Raw genomic sequence first — 17,082 nt, forward strand, 5'->3', positions numbered from 1 at the left:
TTTCGATAAATTCTCGATTTTAATTTAATCGTCCATTAATCGGAAAGAAGAGCTGTGGTTTATGAGAAAGCAACGGAACGTTGCCTTGGCAATATTTCACGGGTTCTCTTCGTTCGAGAGTCGTGCATCGACCTCGAAAACATTCGATCGATGCTTTCCAAGCGGATTAAACCGATACAGCATTACTTTTAACTAGAGAAACACCGACTTTATTCCGCGTGATGTAGTTAGCCTGATTGCCAATTTCCTTAACAATTCTTTTTTATTTAGGCATCTCCCGTTTTTTTCTCGTCGTTGCCTTCTTGTCAATTATGTGTTTAATAACTATAACATACGATAAAATTGTAAAAGTTGATCGTGCGATAAAAATTCATAACTCACTTTGTATCACTTGTAAATTTGATAAAATTATCGGAACACTTTTCTGTAATAATTTTCCAGCTAACGATATCAACGAATTTACAAGTTAAAGGTTGGTGTAGGTTTCCTCTTTTTTAATTTTACAATTTTACATTGAATAGAACAATCAAATAATTCGTTGTTTGCGAAGCGACTTAACAAGTACTTCGCGATGTTGTTCCTTTCTAACATTTGGAAACATCACAGAGTTTGAAATAGAAGGTTCGACGAACCACGAAAACGCGTTGAAAAGAATGATCATCACGAAAAAAGATTTTACAGTCGTTCGCAGTAGCTTGGAAATTTCAGCTCGTATCAATTATATTTACATAGATTGTTCAAGTTTTAAAAATCCAGTGAATCCATGATAGTGGAAACTCTCTGCGTGTGCTATTCCACACGGTACGAGCTTTTTTCTGGGGGAATTTTATATTAAAACAGCAGCCACGGAGTTCCCTTTCGAATTTGCATACATATTGGCGTTGGATGTTCGTATACTGAAAATTTATTGCGAGAATGTTATAATTTTTAGTGTTCCTTGCATTTCCCCCTCCGTTTTTAATTTGTCTAATCCCGGCTACACAGTAGTAGAAAATGGACACCAGATTATTCCACACGCGAAAATAAGTCGAAAATGTAGAGTAAGGACTTTTCGCTTAAGACCCCGTTTTGAAAAAAATAGAAAAAATAGTGTTTAGTACGTACACGTACTTTATACATTTTCAAATGTGACCTTCTGAAAAATTAAACCTCCAACGTAATTGTTATTCTCGTTATACTTCGTTATTTCAACGTAATTCTCAACTTATTCTTCATTTTAATTCTACTTTCAACAATGCAATCTGTCTGACTGCACTTGTACCATGAATTAAAACAACAGAGTATATTTGCAACTCGACAGAGTCCAAGACATACAGTTTAATAAAAAAATAAACGGACAAATAGTGCAAGTAGGTATGAATGAAATTTAATCGAATTATTACTAGTATTACGTACTTATCTTTCATTTATTATACAGGTAGCCGATAAGATCGGGACAATACTTATGTTATGTGTTAAGGAAGTCAAGTGGAATAACGAAGTCAAAGTAGTTCATACAAATTTGTGTTCGAAAGTGTTTCATTGAAGAGATACAAGCGTCCAAAGATTTGTATTAACTGTTTCGCCAGTTATAACAAATGTTCAAAATTTCTGCCTTTTGCGAGAATGCAGATTTTCATTCGTCGAATTAATGATTGTCGAATCCTCTCGAATATTCCTGACGTTGTAAAAATAATAGTAAATGCATGAATACTTTTCCATGAATTTTGGATATATTCCCAAAGCTAATCTCCTGTTTCTATCATATTTTCAGAAACCAAGAACAACTTTCCCGAAAATTTTTGAACGCTTATAACTCTTCGATCAAGCATCTTCGAACATAAGTTTATACGAACTTGTTTTACCTGCTTGACGTCATAAACATGTGTATAAGTTTTGTCCCAATCTTTTCGTACACTCGGTATACCTTATGATACATAAAGATTACTTAATAAATAATTGAAATTATTATTTACGTTTCTATAAACGAGCCATATTTACCGAAATTTTATTGAAACCTATTTCCATTATCTAGCCGCTTATTTTTGTCCTCAGTGACAGAGTAGGTCAGCGAATGAATTGTAACACCGAACAAATTTCTGAAATAATCGAGCTCTTTTATATTCTTCGATATAGTCATTGACGATAGCTATACAAAACATTTGTTAAAATTATCATTATATTATTATTATTATATTGTCAAATTATATTTGCAGTTCGCCTCAAGACCACGAGGCCACTACATCGGTGTATCAATATCGATAATCTGTACGCAACGTACACGTTCCGTTTCGTACTGTGCACCTAATTATGTCCCCACATAATATTAGCCTCGATTAGTCGTTCATTATAAGTAAACCGACCAATGCATTATTGACACACGGAATTATCCGTGTTAATTACGTAGGCATGAAGACGGAAGATCGATTACAGGGATATATGAGAAGCATCCGATTTAACCGTGGAAAGGCACAACGACGAACTTTGGCTCCGTGCAACATACATAATTAGTCGTCTCTGATTGCCAGCGGCATATATATGTGTAATCACGGAGTGCAATTTCTGACAAGGTCATCGCAGCACCGTAGTCAAATTATTGGAGAATTTGAATATGCTAATCTCTCGAAATTTCCATTCGCTGGGAAATTCAGGGTTTATTTATTTTAGTTTACCTTAACTCAAGGTAAATTTATTTATTTACAGACAGACAGATGATTGTTCAAGATACTACACACTGGTTGTTACGACCGTTCGCGGAGAGACGCGGTCGCGAGGAAAACGCGTCAGCGAGAGGCGTAAATTCTCGCTACGATTCGTATAATCGACGCCGCGAAGTAGTCGTTCCCCTTGTTTCGATTAAGATAACAGGGGTGGTTGAATGAAATTAACACTGCGTTAACAGGTTAATATAGCATGTATTTTTAACAATAAATTAAATTATAATAGAAGCGTCACAAATTGTTTCGTGATAGGTACAGTTAATGTTTTACAGAGATGTGACTCGATTTTTTATGTATGCGGTGTGAATTCTATAATGAGACTGTTCAAATACGACTGTGCGGTTACAATTGTCGAATGAGACTCATCGGTTACAGATTTCGAATGCGACTGATCGGTTAGAGTGTTCGATTGAGACTGACTTCCTTAGACCGATTCTTTGTCTTTCGGGGAGACGATCCCCCATATGCTCGGATCACGCCACCGCTCGCGCCGATGATCACGCAGGCCGACTTCTTTGTTGGAAATAACGGTCCGAAATCGACGGTTCCAGAACTCGCTGCCTGGTGACAAGTATGCGCTCGTCGATACAATGTATATTTTTCGTCGGGCAGATAAGAGGATGTATCTGCGACGCCGGAGGACCGCGAGCGACGATTGAAAATACGATCTCTGCAGAGCCTCGTGGCGTAACACTGTTTTTGAGATTAATGTGTACGATTTCTGAGATGAGGTTAAGATCGGAGTATAATTTTGGTCTAAATTTCAGGTTTAATTAGAGGCGATCAATATGACGGTTAGTTTGAATCATTGCATATATTGAACGTAAAATTAATTATAGATTTCTTTCCAAAAGATCTTACGATATTCTCTATATTTAATAGAACTATAGATTCGATGTAGATTATTTGCTTTGGTGCAGATTATTTGATGTTGTGAGAATTATAAGTCGCACAGAATTTTTTTTATAGAATATGTTATTATACTAGTAGCGTATTTTTACTATAGAAAGTATCCAGTTAAATATTTACCTACTTATTTCTTCCTAACAATGTATTTTTATTACGCAGGTAAATTTTGTCCAATTAAGCAGTAAATATAGTAACCGTACGAACTCTTTTGATCAGGCGTGTGCATTGCAAAATTATACCGAGAAAACTATTGTAGTGGTGATCGAATATTTGTCGAACGAACCAAGAGTGAGTATTTATGAATGTATAGATGAATTTATGAATAAGAAATATTTCTACTTGATTTGGAACGTCAGAGATTTAAAAGAAGATTCGCTATACCGCAATGATTGAAATTATATCCATTATGAAGGAAAAGCGAACAATGAAATTCATGATGAATGAACTTTTGATGAATTTTAATCATTCGACTATGTTCGAGGAATTTTCATTTTATCATTTTCTTCTCATTAATATGGGTTCATATCAAATATCCAATCACCTTCCTCATGATCGATCACCGATGAAAGAATCATATGCCTCGAATTAACCTGAAAACAAGCCATAGATTCTACACAGCCACGCCGGCAATAATAATCGACAGAACCGCGCGAGCAATTCGACGTTTGAAATAGTTTCGTCGCGAGCAGTGGGGCCGGTTGATAAACTAGCTGTTAACTGCGAAACTGGAAATGAGCATCGAGGTATCTGCATTTAATTTCCGGCTCGTACCACCACCGTAACGAAACGAGACACGCCGCTTCCAGAGTGCGTCGCGACACCTCCACGTATTTATGTTGAAACTTAAACGGATAGTCGTGGCTCGACCACGTGATTGAAAATGCTGTTACGTACAGTATCATGGTAAATCAGGAAAATCCAATTTTTGCTACAGTTAGTTATTCGATTAGTTAAATACGTGGCAACGAGTTTAAGTCATTCTTACTGTTACTTCGATCAATTTAGAATCCATTCCGAATTCTAAGATAGAAATTGTAACCAGTTTTGTTCCATTTGTGTACTATTGTATCGGGACAGTATATAATTGCATAATTATTCAACATGTCTCTAAAAATTGAATAGAGGAACACGGTGAAGGTTTAAAACAAATATATCGGGTGTTTAAATCCCAAGCAGTTTTATATTCTTTTAAAATCTACCAAAAAATTGAATTTTCGACCACGATTTACAATTCAGTTTCTCAGAAACTATGCTGATTAAATCCATTACACTGAGACGTAGCAGAAAATGATAATTACAAATATTATTCACCTAAAATTCACCCCGGAATTCCCAATTTTTTATATCATCTCTTTGCAACAAATAAATTCATGAAAATAAATCAATTGTCATTTAAGATGTCAAATCCTAAGTAAATCTGTTCGTCCTCTGAGAGACTCAATTTGATATTTTATAACCTTTTTTATAAGCATATTTTATATCCTTTAATTAGGTGCGTATCTTACAATTAAGTGGCTGTTGTTAGTGCTCGTGTTATAAGGAAGTCTGACAAATGACAATCTGCGCTTCTAATTCAAAATATCGTAGCTAGCATTAGGTTCTAGAGAAGCTTACCCAAGCTAGGATCGTAAGTTCTTATCCCGATAAAAGTTCTTGAAGGTTCGCGCCTAAGCAAAAAGCGTTGAAGCGCGAATTAGCGCGAAAAACTGCGGCAACTTTGGTATTTTTGCCCGGTGCTCTTGATGCCAGTGTTTTATTGGCCGGAGTTTTGTGTCAGCCCGTGTTTCTTACACCGTCCTGGTTTTTGGCGGACAGTGGACCAGCTTGTGTCTGCTGCTAGTTGCGCTAAGATTTTTCACTAATTCGTGTGACGGGAACGAATTAAAGAACAAAAGTTGCGTCGTCTGTAGCTATTAAGTTTCTTGTTTGTTAAGAGGGGATTTATTAAGGGGGGGGTGATTTATAGATTAGTCGGTGCTACTAAGTAAAAGTTATTCCGGATAATCATCGAATGCTTATTTCGATAATGAAAAAGATGAAAAATCGCGCGATTAATGGAAATTTGTCCAGCGAGAGAAAATTATTTATAAGCAAAGCTGTAAATGTGTGAATGATGATTAGAGTGTTAGAGAACATAATACGAAAGTTTTTGCTATTTTATTGAACATGTAAAAAATGTTAAGACTATTAATTGTACAGATAGATATCAGCTAATGAAGTTGAACTAACGTAACAATTAAATTAATATTATCCGTTTCTTACAAAACATTATAAACGTGTTACGAGCTTTCAGAAGGCTTATATTTTCGAACCTATCAAATTTCTTCTCAATTCAAAATTATCTCATATTACAGTGTTTCTTTTAAGCCGTTAACTGACATCAAAGTCAGGAAATCAGCAAAAATAAACTTATCAGATTGTTTGACTTCTCTTTAGAATATCAGAAATATGGGAAAAATAGAAGTATTCGGATCGATTTTAAACTGTCTATATTTTCATAAAAAATTTTTCTATGAGAGTGGAAAGGTTATGTTTCGTCGAATACACAGAAAACTTTTTAAAACTTGGTTTCTCAGAAACTGGCAAACTGGCTCCCTTTTAGGTCTACATTTTTATGATTATTTCAGCTCGTATAATCATGCCGTTTAAATTGCAGTAGCTTAAACATATTTCATATTACTTACAACGTGAATTAACTTCGTTCCTCTACTACTTTTCCTTGTATAATTACACCATCTACAGTTGAAGTTAAACAGAAACGAGCAGAAAATATTCTATCAACTTTTCAAAAATTTTAATCAAATAAAACTTGTATATCTTACTCCTGATATTTATAATTGAGCACTCTACATTCACAGTCGCTGATCAAACTATTATAGTCGCTTATTTAAAGTTTAAACAACAATGGAATGAAAATTTACAACTGCAAAATGAAGTACTTTCTGTTACATGAAATATAAATGATTAAGCATTTCAAACCGCAGCAATTCATAATTGCTGTTATCCAAGCAAATTATTTTAAACAATAAATTATTTCCAATAAAAGAAGATTCCAAGCTTCAATTTCTGTAAGTGCAGAAATAGTATCATAGAAAAGAAATAGGTTGAATACTTTACCTGCTAGAATAATTTATTTTATTTATTTTATGGCCCTCATGAAAAATTCTACAAGTCGCAGGTTATCTACTAATATCAATAAATACTCTAATAAGATGTGACCAATTTTACGAGTTAATTTTATACATCACGCGTTACCTGATTATATCATAAAACAATAATTATGAAAATTAAAAAATTAAGAAAGAAGTCTGGAACTTGTAACTTGTCAATTTCCGAATACAGTTAGTAAACTGCGAATTTTTATACAAATTCATGTTTTTGACAACATAGTTAAGAAAACAGAACCTCGGTAGGAAATTCTTCTATCTATCAAATATTACAAAAAGTACTAAACTTTAGATACTTTACATTCGTATTCTGTGCATTCTGTGCAATTTCGTACATTCGAATTCCCTCTTTAAATGCATAAAAATCTGTACTTTAATTATTAATTAGTAAATTGGAAAAGTAGATGTATAAACTGGAAGTGTCATCTTTAATCCAGTATTCTCAATACAAAACATCACCGCTGTTATCACTCAAAACATCATTTATCATTCTGTCGTCTGAATTACTTGAAGAGTCCCATGGAATCGCGGTACAAGGGGATGAGAAATAGGCTCGTAACCATCTCTCGTCGCGATTTAACGCGCGATTCCGCGTATAGCGTGGAAAACTCGTCCCAAAGCGACTTTGCACCGTTAGTGCGAGTCGTTAGTGTTCCAGGGTCGAATGAAAAGCTGGTGGAAATTTTTTCGCGTGTATGGCCAAACGACTCCCGGGTTCTTTCTCTGTTCGTGTGTCAATCGAGAGCGCGAGCGCGCGCTTGCTGCCGGTTAAAAAATAAATAGGAAGAAAAAAATGCGACATGTGGGTCAAGTTGGCGCGCGGGCCTTGACGCAAAGTGCAGTCATTGTTACACGAAGAGGCGGCCCAAAGCTCACGAAATAAGTGTCTTTAGAATTTCTGCCAGTCGGAACCGTGGAAAAAAACCGAACTGTAACTGGAACGAGCAGAGGGTTACAGGCAAAAGGGTGGGGAAACATTCGGGGAATTGCGCGCCAAGCGTTTCCCATTTTCGAGGGTGCGATCATTAAGGCCAATTAAGAAAAGCTCGCGGCTCTTGAATGCCAGTTAGCACCGGGTTCCACAGGGATGGGTGTCTTTGCAGGGCAACTCGCGTAATCTTTGAAACCACATCTTCGAATGCTTGGAAATGATTCGCGACTTTTGTCCTATTTTGAGAAATTTCTTATTGGGTTAACGGTCGTAATTGACGTTCAACCCTACTTTTTTTCGAACGATAGAGAGTATCTTGGACTCTGACAAATAACGGAGTTTGGTTCTTTCTCTTTTGAATAATTTAGGATGTGTAATGTTACAGTAAAAGTAGAATTTTTGGACATTTATAAGGGTTTAAGAATAAACTAAATTCAACTTGTAAATTACTACAAATTGTTTGAAAACCTAAGTGGATTTAAAGATGAATGATCTTAAAAATATTAATAATCGAACTGTTTGTGTAATTTGGCAATCCCTTTAAAGATAATAATAATGTACAGACTGACAACATCGATTTTTTTCTCTACTTGAAAGAATATAAAATATTCCACGTTGGAAGATATTATTAATGAATCTAGAAACGATTCATCTATTTATTCTCGGGTTAATAGGAAAATCCTGTCACTAGTTTACCCTGCATATTCATGAGTTTATTTAGAAACTTCCATAAATCCTACGTAGCCAGAAATGTATGCAGCGTTCCACCGCGGAGATATGAATTACAATAAGATAGTATAATCTTGAAAAAGTATTTGAGAAAGGAATTTGGTCAGCAAATATGGCTGGTAACGAACTACCGCGAGTATCTGATGGAAAGATCTGCAACAAAGGTGGATGAAAATTTGTTGTTGTGTTTTCAAACCCAAAGCAGTAGCACAGAGTGGAAAATTGCTATCACAAATTTCGACCAGAGGATTTTAATCTTGACGATGAAACACGCGAAGGGTCAACAATAGATGATATTTTCCGAGTTAAATTGCAAGAACTATATTTAACTATACTTTTATCTGGAATACGTATAAGCGAATACGACTACACTGAAATTGAAATGTAAATGAAAATTATTTCATCAGAAACATTTGACTTAACATTCAACATTTTTCTCTTATATTTCATTATATATAATCGCGTTAACAATTCGCGGCAATTATTAACGGCACGAGAAAATGAAGAAAGAAATTACATAAGCTCACAAATTGTCCCATAATTTGATATACTCTAAGTAATTTGAAAACTACTGTTTTGTTTTCTTGTCTTGCAAATTGCCTTTTATGCTCGGTTTCGCTTTGAATCATCGTCCGTTGGAAAATTATTTCTTGCATTGTATTACGATGTACCTCACCACGGTAGTAATCGTTATAAATTAAAATCCCTAGAGAATAGAGGATCAACTTGGTTGAAAAGAATTAATGAACCAATGGCGTGCCACTTTTGTCTATCTTCCCCTAATAATAATAAAGTTACAAACTCGATGGTATCTTCCTTTCGCCATTTGTCATGTATTTTCCATAAATGGTCGACGTTAAAACAAACAACCGCCTCTCGTCCCAAAAAGCACCCATAAAATTTGCATTCTGCGTAAGGCAAGCTCGAAAGTGCTTACGATAAATCATCGAAATCGCCGAAATTTTGCAATCTACCCCCTCTCTGCCCTAATATAGCCGACATATATATAGCCAACAGCCCGGGGATGTGGAATAATGTGGTTACAGTTTTTTCCCGGTTCCGTGACGGTAAAGCGAAAATGAGAAATATTATTCGAGGCTCGCGGGGGAATCTAGTCACGATAGGGAGAGCTCTGTGCGGAGTAAGACTGGCCATTATTACCTCACTTTTTCAGCGAGCATTTGCTCGTGAAACCGGCATTTTTCAGCGGATGACCCTTCAAACCACCCTTCGGCCCGTTATCGATGCGGTAAGTGGTAAATCTGGAGTCCGCTCGCGCGCGCAACCACTTACGAAAATCCTTCTAATTATTGTAACCGGTTCGGTGAACTCGGCCCGACCTGTTTCGAAGCCGCTCCTCCTCCTCCTCTCTCTCTCTCTCTCTCTCTCTCTCTCTCTTTCTCTCTCCTTCTCTCGTTCTTTCGTTTCCTAATTAGAAATTTCATGCTCATACTTTCGCCCGTCACATTACGCCGGATAAACGCTGCAACCTGCTAGCAAAAGCTGCCACGACTAATAAGCTGGAAACGCATTGTAGCCACCCAATTCTGACCTCGAAACGATCTAACCTGTTTGTGAAGATACTCCACTTGGAAATTCGATGCGCAACGATATACAGAGACAGAAGTGTTCGTATACAGTTTGGCAATGTAGAAATAAAAAGAGAAATATTTTTTGTATGTTGTTAAATGTATTGAAATATATGTAAAAGTATATATAGTTGATAGATATTCACAGTAATATGTGTAATCGACTTTCTTTCATTTATGTATATTTATTACCGTAAATGTCTGGAATACATTCAATAACTGTTTCCTAAAACAATGCTGTTTTAATTTCCATATTCTAACTTGTATTTCCAACATATTCCAACTCTTATTGTAAATAACAATACACGTACGCTTTTTGATTCCTTTTTTATCACTTGGTGTTACGATGTGATGGATAGACTGCTGATATTTGTGCAAATTTGTATCTTTATCAACGTGATTGAACGAATAATATTTAGGAAAGACATTACGACAAACTGTATCGTTTTACAAGAGAAGAAACACCTGGAAAAATTATTGAAAATACCTAATGGTCCTCCGGGAAAGTATCTTTCTATAACTTTTAAATTCCATTCTTGTTAACTTATCGCAGCGCCATTGTGTTTTATCTCCACGCTATTCCACTGGTCTTATGACTTTTTAGTTTCTATATAAAAGTGAAAAATCATAACCAATCATATTTTTCCCGGCATAAAAATCGGATAAGGATAAGGTCGTTAACGTAAAACGTGTTAAATACGGAATACTTGGTCTCGTTTCGAATGGAACATTTTTCAAAAAGTAAACCAACTAAACTTTCCAAACGTGACGAGAAACGAAATACGACATGATTCAACCATAACCCCGAATTCTGGTTTTTATCGTTTCACGTACGAGTAACGAAAACTCGCGAGGCTGTCCGATTTTTCGTTCCACTTAATTCCATCTGTAAAATTTTATAGGGCGCGCGCGTATGCACAACGAAAGTGCGTTAGAAAAAAAAAAAAAAAAAAGAAAGGAATATCAAACTAGGACGTTCGCGACTCGTTTTTTCACGAAGACACGCCACGTATCTGTTTTTATTACGAGAAACCGTTTGAGAGACGAGATTTCCCGCGGCCCGCGGAAATATATTTTTACGTATCAACGCCGCGCTAAAGGTAAGTAAAAATGAATTTTTATGCGGCCATCGTTCCCGACTCTTGGTCTCCACAAGAATAAAATATTTCCGAACAAAACATGCAGTTAAAAACGAGTGTATCGTTTTTCCAGCCGGCGATAAACCAACGAACCTCATTCGTTGTCATCGTTTGATCAAGGATGACGAGTTAACTCTGCAGCGCGCACGACGAGTTAACTCGTCAAGGAACTTTAAAGACTACACACAGGGAGCGAGCGCAGATGCGTTCACTTCTGGTAAGTGAATTCTCCAGTTAAAAGTTTAAAATATTGACTCGCGAATTCTATATAGTAATTTGCCTTGAGAACTAGCATACATTATACATAGGGGAGTTGTGCTATGACAGGACAAGTTTTGAATAGGATAAATCATATTAGCAAAATTCTAAACGCATTATACGTGCGAGGTGTTTTCCTGTTTATGGCAACATTAGTGCCTAGTCATTTTGTGTAACTTTACTGCAGTCTCATTCGCAACAGGGTGCTAATCATTGATTGATGCTTTTCAGATGTAAAAGGAAAATTTTCTTTGATTTTCTATGTCGTGATACAGTTATGTACTACACGTTGAAGTATAATATTAAGGTTGCCTATATTCGACTGAAGCGAGAATATTTAACAGATAGGCTTGGTTGATTATTTTCTTTATTTTGATGTTATTTTACAATATTCTCAGTTATAGTCTTGAATGAGACAACGTAATAAGTCTTAGATGCAACTACAGAAAACTATTTTATTACATAAATGTTTTGTAGATTTCCTATACACGTACTTATATTTACGCCAATGTCGTAGACATTCCTATGCTGAATCATTTTTATTAATGGCTTTTTTTCACGAAGTATAATGTCCCACTCAAAACCACCTAGTCGTGAGGGAGACATTTTCTACGTATTTAGAAATCTAAAATTTCATTATTTTCTGTTGCTATCCATGAATTTACAGCATATTTATTATTAAAGATCACTAAACGTATTTTCTACCAATGCACTTACGTTTCAAATGATGTCGTAAAAGATTTAAATGCGTACTAAATTACGTAACATTCAATTTTTGCAAAATATTATATTGTATTTGCGCATTTTCTTCTGGCCATCTGATCCAACATGCAGCCAGGCTATTTCACGTAGAAGTTGAAAAGTACCTAAAGGAAAGCAACACTGCACTAGAACAAGTAACTAGTAATAAAGACTTAAAAGACAAACATCTAACAAGAACAATTGTAGGAGAAGAATGGAATAACTTTTGCCAACCACAACACCTTCATACATAAATCAAGAGGAAACATGCACGAAGAAAGACCGGTTATGACATTGATAAGAAAATAACAGATACAAATAACCAGACTCGGGGTAGGCTACTCCAACATTATACATTCGTACTTTATCAAAAAACAGACTGCTGAATCCTATGAATATTATGACACCAATAACGCCATCGAGCATCTACTTTTCTACTATACTAAATTTGAAGATACAGGATGAAAGTTAAAAATATCCACCAATATGCAATCGCTTCTAACTAATAGAATACAATTTAAAAAAGCTCCAAGTTTTCTAAGGAAAATATACCTATTTCTTAGAGATTCCTAAGGGAAGTATACAAAACTGTATTATTTTAGTGATTAATTATTTACTAATTAACAGCACCAACTAAGGTAACTGTACGAAATTAAGTGTATAAATACTATTTAAATATTTATATATTTATAGAATAATGTAATTGCAGTCACTAATATTTAATCAGGAGATGTAAAGATAATCAATAAATAATCTTATCTTATCTAAGTCAGTCACATTGTTAACAATTTTTTAGTCCACGAAATATATCGTATTTTGTTAATAATTTGCAAAAGCCTCAGTAACGTGAGTTATCGATTACCACCGTGGTAATTAACGCGTTGAACATCCTGGAGTCGTTTTAATCAATCGAGTGATTCAATTGCACCAGGGACAAGATATTCATTCAACCTTCGCTTTTATTAATAAAAACCAATAGGGTAAATCATCAAAGTGTAAACTGTACAAAGAAATCGATATTTTTCTAGAAATTAAACGTTTTCAAAAATAGGTTTCTTCGTAATACATTCTTGAAAGAAACTTCCAATTCTCATGTAACACGAAACATGTACAATTATCATCCATTCATTTTCCCTTGACTTATTGCAACGAACGATTCTTTCGCGCGAATCATGTATTATTCGAAAAGTCGGTTCTTTCAAAGTTCTATGCTTGACGTCGCTCACGTCTCTTGACAACGTTCCCAGCATTAATGGCGATATTAAAAGTCCAGTACAATTACAATGGATTTAACGCGTGTGAGACGTTTTTTCCCCTTCACTTGTTCGGTGTAACGGCGCATTTACATCATGCGATTGCAGTAACGTTGTACGCAATGCGGCTATTACTGCAGATATTCCCCGTATTATTTTAATGCCTGTACACGTAGACACGAATTTCGACTATCTTTCGCCACCGTGAAATACTACGTCTCGCGCTTGCAGTTAATCGGAAGAATTTTATACAATGGGACACGAAAGTATTTAGACACTTACAGAATACATATGGCCGTGCCGCCGCGCAATATATAACATAGTAAAGAATAGACATCGAATGTTTCGAGATGATCAAGAATTTCAAGACAATCAAGGATTTCAAGACGATCAAGGACTTCAAGACGATCAAGACTTTCAAAACGAACACGAATTGAACGACAATCAAGGATTTCAAAACGATCAAGATGTTCAATATATTATGTGCATAATAGCATATTAATATAATACTATACTGGTATGTCAGCATATTAGTATATCACAATATATTTAATTATTTTAGTAGATTATTAAAATATTTAAAAAATAATCTTTCATTTCAAAATAAACTTTCCCAAAATAAAATCATTCGTTAACAAAATACCAAAATTCAATTTATATCACAATTCCTTTTGCACCCTAACATTTTCAGCGAATATTGTGTCGAATAATTTGCACAGCAAGCGTAAATCGGTCGTTTGGCTAAAAGCAATGCTTGTTTTAGCCGACGTGCCTTTCGTTCGGTATTTTACACGGTTTCCCGTGGCGATTTAACCGCGGCGGGTTAAACGGGTTCGCAAAGTGGTGCTGATTAAGTGGCACCGTTAGTGGGTGGTACTTGAATAACGAACATAATCATTAGTAACGGAAGCAGTTTCCGGTACTCGTGCTAATAACCGGTTCACACGCGATCGTAATTATTATTTGCGGCTTCTGGACGACCGTGTTAAGGTTCGCCGCAGGCAGCCGTGCTATCAATCGCGTCGGTGATAACGAGGAAACGATAGGTAAACGACCATCGAAACGCGACTACGTCTCGAAAAATTCGTTTGGTTGCTCGACCTGCGCTGCTCAGCCAACCACGGCTCCAATCGCCCTATTCTGTTTAATCGATTGCTCCGTTTGCATCGTTATGAAAGCGTTCCAACGTTTTTCTTCCTTCTTTTTTTGGGAGGAAAAAAAAAGGAAGGCAGAGAAAGTTTCTGTGTATTTTAGAATCGTTAAATATCATAGCTTCAATAGGTTCTGTATTTTTGAGTGGAATTTGTAGAAATGTGTAGTATGAATAAGAGGATTGAAGAGTTCTTTCATAGGATTCACGAGTATGGTAGTAACATTTTTATTCGTTATTTGTTTATTTACTATATGAAGACAAAAGGAAGGCAGATGTAGTGGTTAACAAGCAGAGAAGTAAAAGAGCTCAGTATAGAAAATATACTTAAAAACATCACCAATGAGCCGCATCGACAATCTTGAATCACTGCAATTAATTATACTTAGAACAGTTGTCAATGCTCCGTGTTATATCAGGAACGAAGATCTACGCAAACTAAGAGAAATGTAATGAAACGATAAGAACAAAGTTGCACAACACGCTAATCAACTAGCCACGTAAATGTACGAAGTACAGATCAAACGAAGGTTAAAAAGTATCCTGCTGATTTGTTGAACAATTTATCTCTCGCGAGCTAAAGCAAAATGACATCCTACTGGGGATAGTCATCCACATAATAATTCACAATTACAAGAATTTACCGAAAGTCTAATAGGGCAAATTATAGAAAGAAATAACTAAAATAAAAAAAACATTTCTATTTATCTATTTATTAAATGGATATTTGCCCTTTGGTATCGGTTACACGAGCACATGAACTGAAGTATAAAAGTGTGAGCACTAATTGGAAATTGCGATTTTTACAATTGCGCGAGAGTTAATATGGATATATGGATTTAAATTAAAGATTACGAATCCGCGAAAAAAGTAGACAATTTCGCTAATGCCGTTTGCAAATGAGCAAAGTATTTTGATGCAATCGAAGCTACCTAAGCTAGTTCGATACAAAGCGATACGAAGAAGTTTCCTCCTAATTTGGTATCATAGCAGCATATAATTTAAAAGGTTCAAAAATTTCTGGACGATTGACGAACTGGTTGAGGATTTTAAAAACTAAGATGAGGTCCACTATGGTTTTACGCTGTTCAACAGTGAGCATATTCGAAATACTAAGAATATCCTCGTAGTTATGGCAAGTTTAAGTAGTTTTATATTTATGGCAAATTTTGTTGATAATATATATATAGAAAAGCATTAACGAGTTAAAAATGTCTTATTTGATATTTTTTCATTTTTCAAGATACAATATAGAGCTTAGTAATAAATTTATTCGCCCTTTACAATGTTACAACAATCGTTTAAATTGTTTATGAAATGTAGAGGTACATGTACTTGAATTTTTTGATGAAAGATAAAAAATAAAGAAATAGGATGAATAAGGAAATTTTTGAGTAAGCAGATTTTATGTGAAACATTTAATGTACTCACCTTTCTTGGTTAAAAATATCTTATCTAACATTTTTACATTTTTCCAGATACAATATACAATTGAGTAATAAGTTGATAATAAAGTTCATAATAAGTAAGTTAAGTAATAACGTTATAAATATCCTTTACATTGTTTACAAGACGTAAAGATACACGTGTCTGAATGTTTGAACTTGGAAAGATGTAAAATAAAGAAGTAGGATAAATAAAATAATTCTAGATCAGGAAAATTTTACGCTTAACGTAATCTCTTAAAAACCCCCAAACTTATTACTCAACCTAATACATTGAAATATTTTCGAAGCACTTCGAGTTTCTTAGCCTTTAAATAAAATTATGTTATGCAAATTATATTATAGAATATCGTCAACGCGTCGAATCATGAAGCGATCGTAAAGAATGGCCATTTAAAATCTTAATCGATGGAACAAGGAATATAGCGTTTGATCGTTACAGACGATCGATGTTTTAACTTCGTCATGGAAAAATGACAAACACCGAGGAAGGAGATAGAAGATTAAACGCGATAACATTGTCAAAGTGTCCAGCAACCAGGAACTCAGTTAAGCTCAATATGTTGGACGATAAAGCTCGCTTCCCGAAAATATCGGATACCCGATAAGTGTTGCAGAGAGAACAAAGGATAATATCTTAGAGCTTGTATCGGATACGATACAATATTGCTGATGTCTTCGAAATAGAAAATACGAGTGGAACCGAATGCTATCCCGCTTTCATCTCTTCGTTCGAGTTTCTTATACGTCGTTCCGCTCACTTTTCATTTATTTAGCGGATATCCTCTGTATTCCACGGAATATCGTAGGAATATTATAAAATGAAATTCAAAAGGCTTTCATATAAATTTTTCGTTGAATATGCAACGAGAAAAAGAGAATCGTTGTTACGATCAACGCGATCTCCTTTTTGTTTCGCTTTCCGTTTGATATTTAAGGAACAAAGTTTATCAAGAGACAGATTTTCATGGAAATACGGGCGAAGTTTAACGAACGAGTTGTATTTTTGATTTTTTAACGCGTTAATAGTAATTAATACGACGATTGGCAGTTTTACAAATATGAAGAAATA

General features: G+C 35.2%; 1 protein-coding gene across 6 annotated transcripts in view; it reads right to left on the minus strand.

Moving 5' to 3' along the window:
* Rho-5 (rhomboid-5) overlaps nt 1–17,082 on the minus strand; it is a 290,319-nt gene that overhangs the window by 46,198 nt on the left and 227,039 nt on the right. The gene's annotated exons all lie outside the window — the stretch shown is intronic.

This window comes from Bombus fervidus, chromosome 12, assembly GCF_041682495.2.
Source record: "Bombus fervidus isolate BK054 chromosome 12, iyBomFerv1, whole genome shotgun sequence".
NCBI lineage: Eukaryota > Metazoa > Arthropoda > Insecta > Hymenoptera > Apidae > Bombus > Bombus fervidus.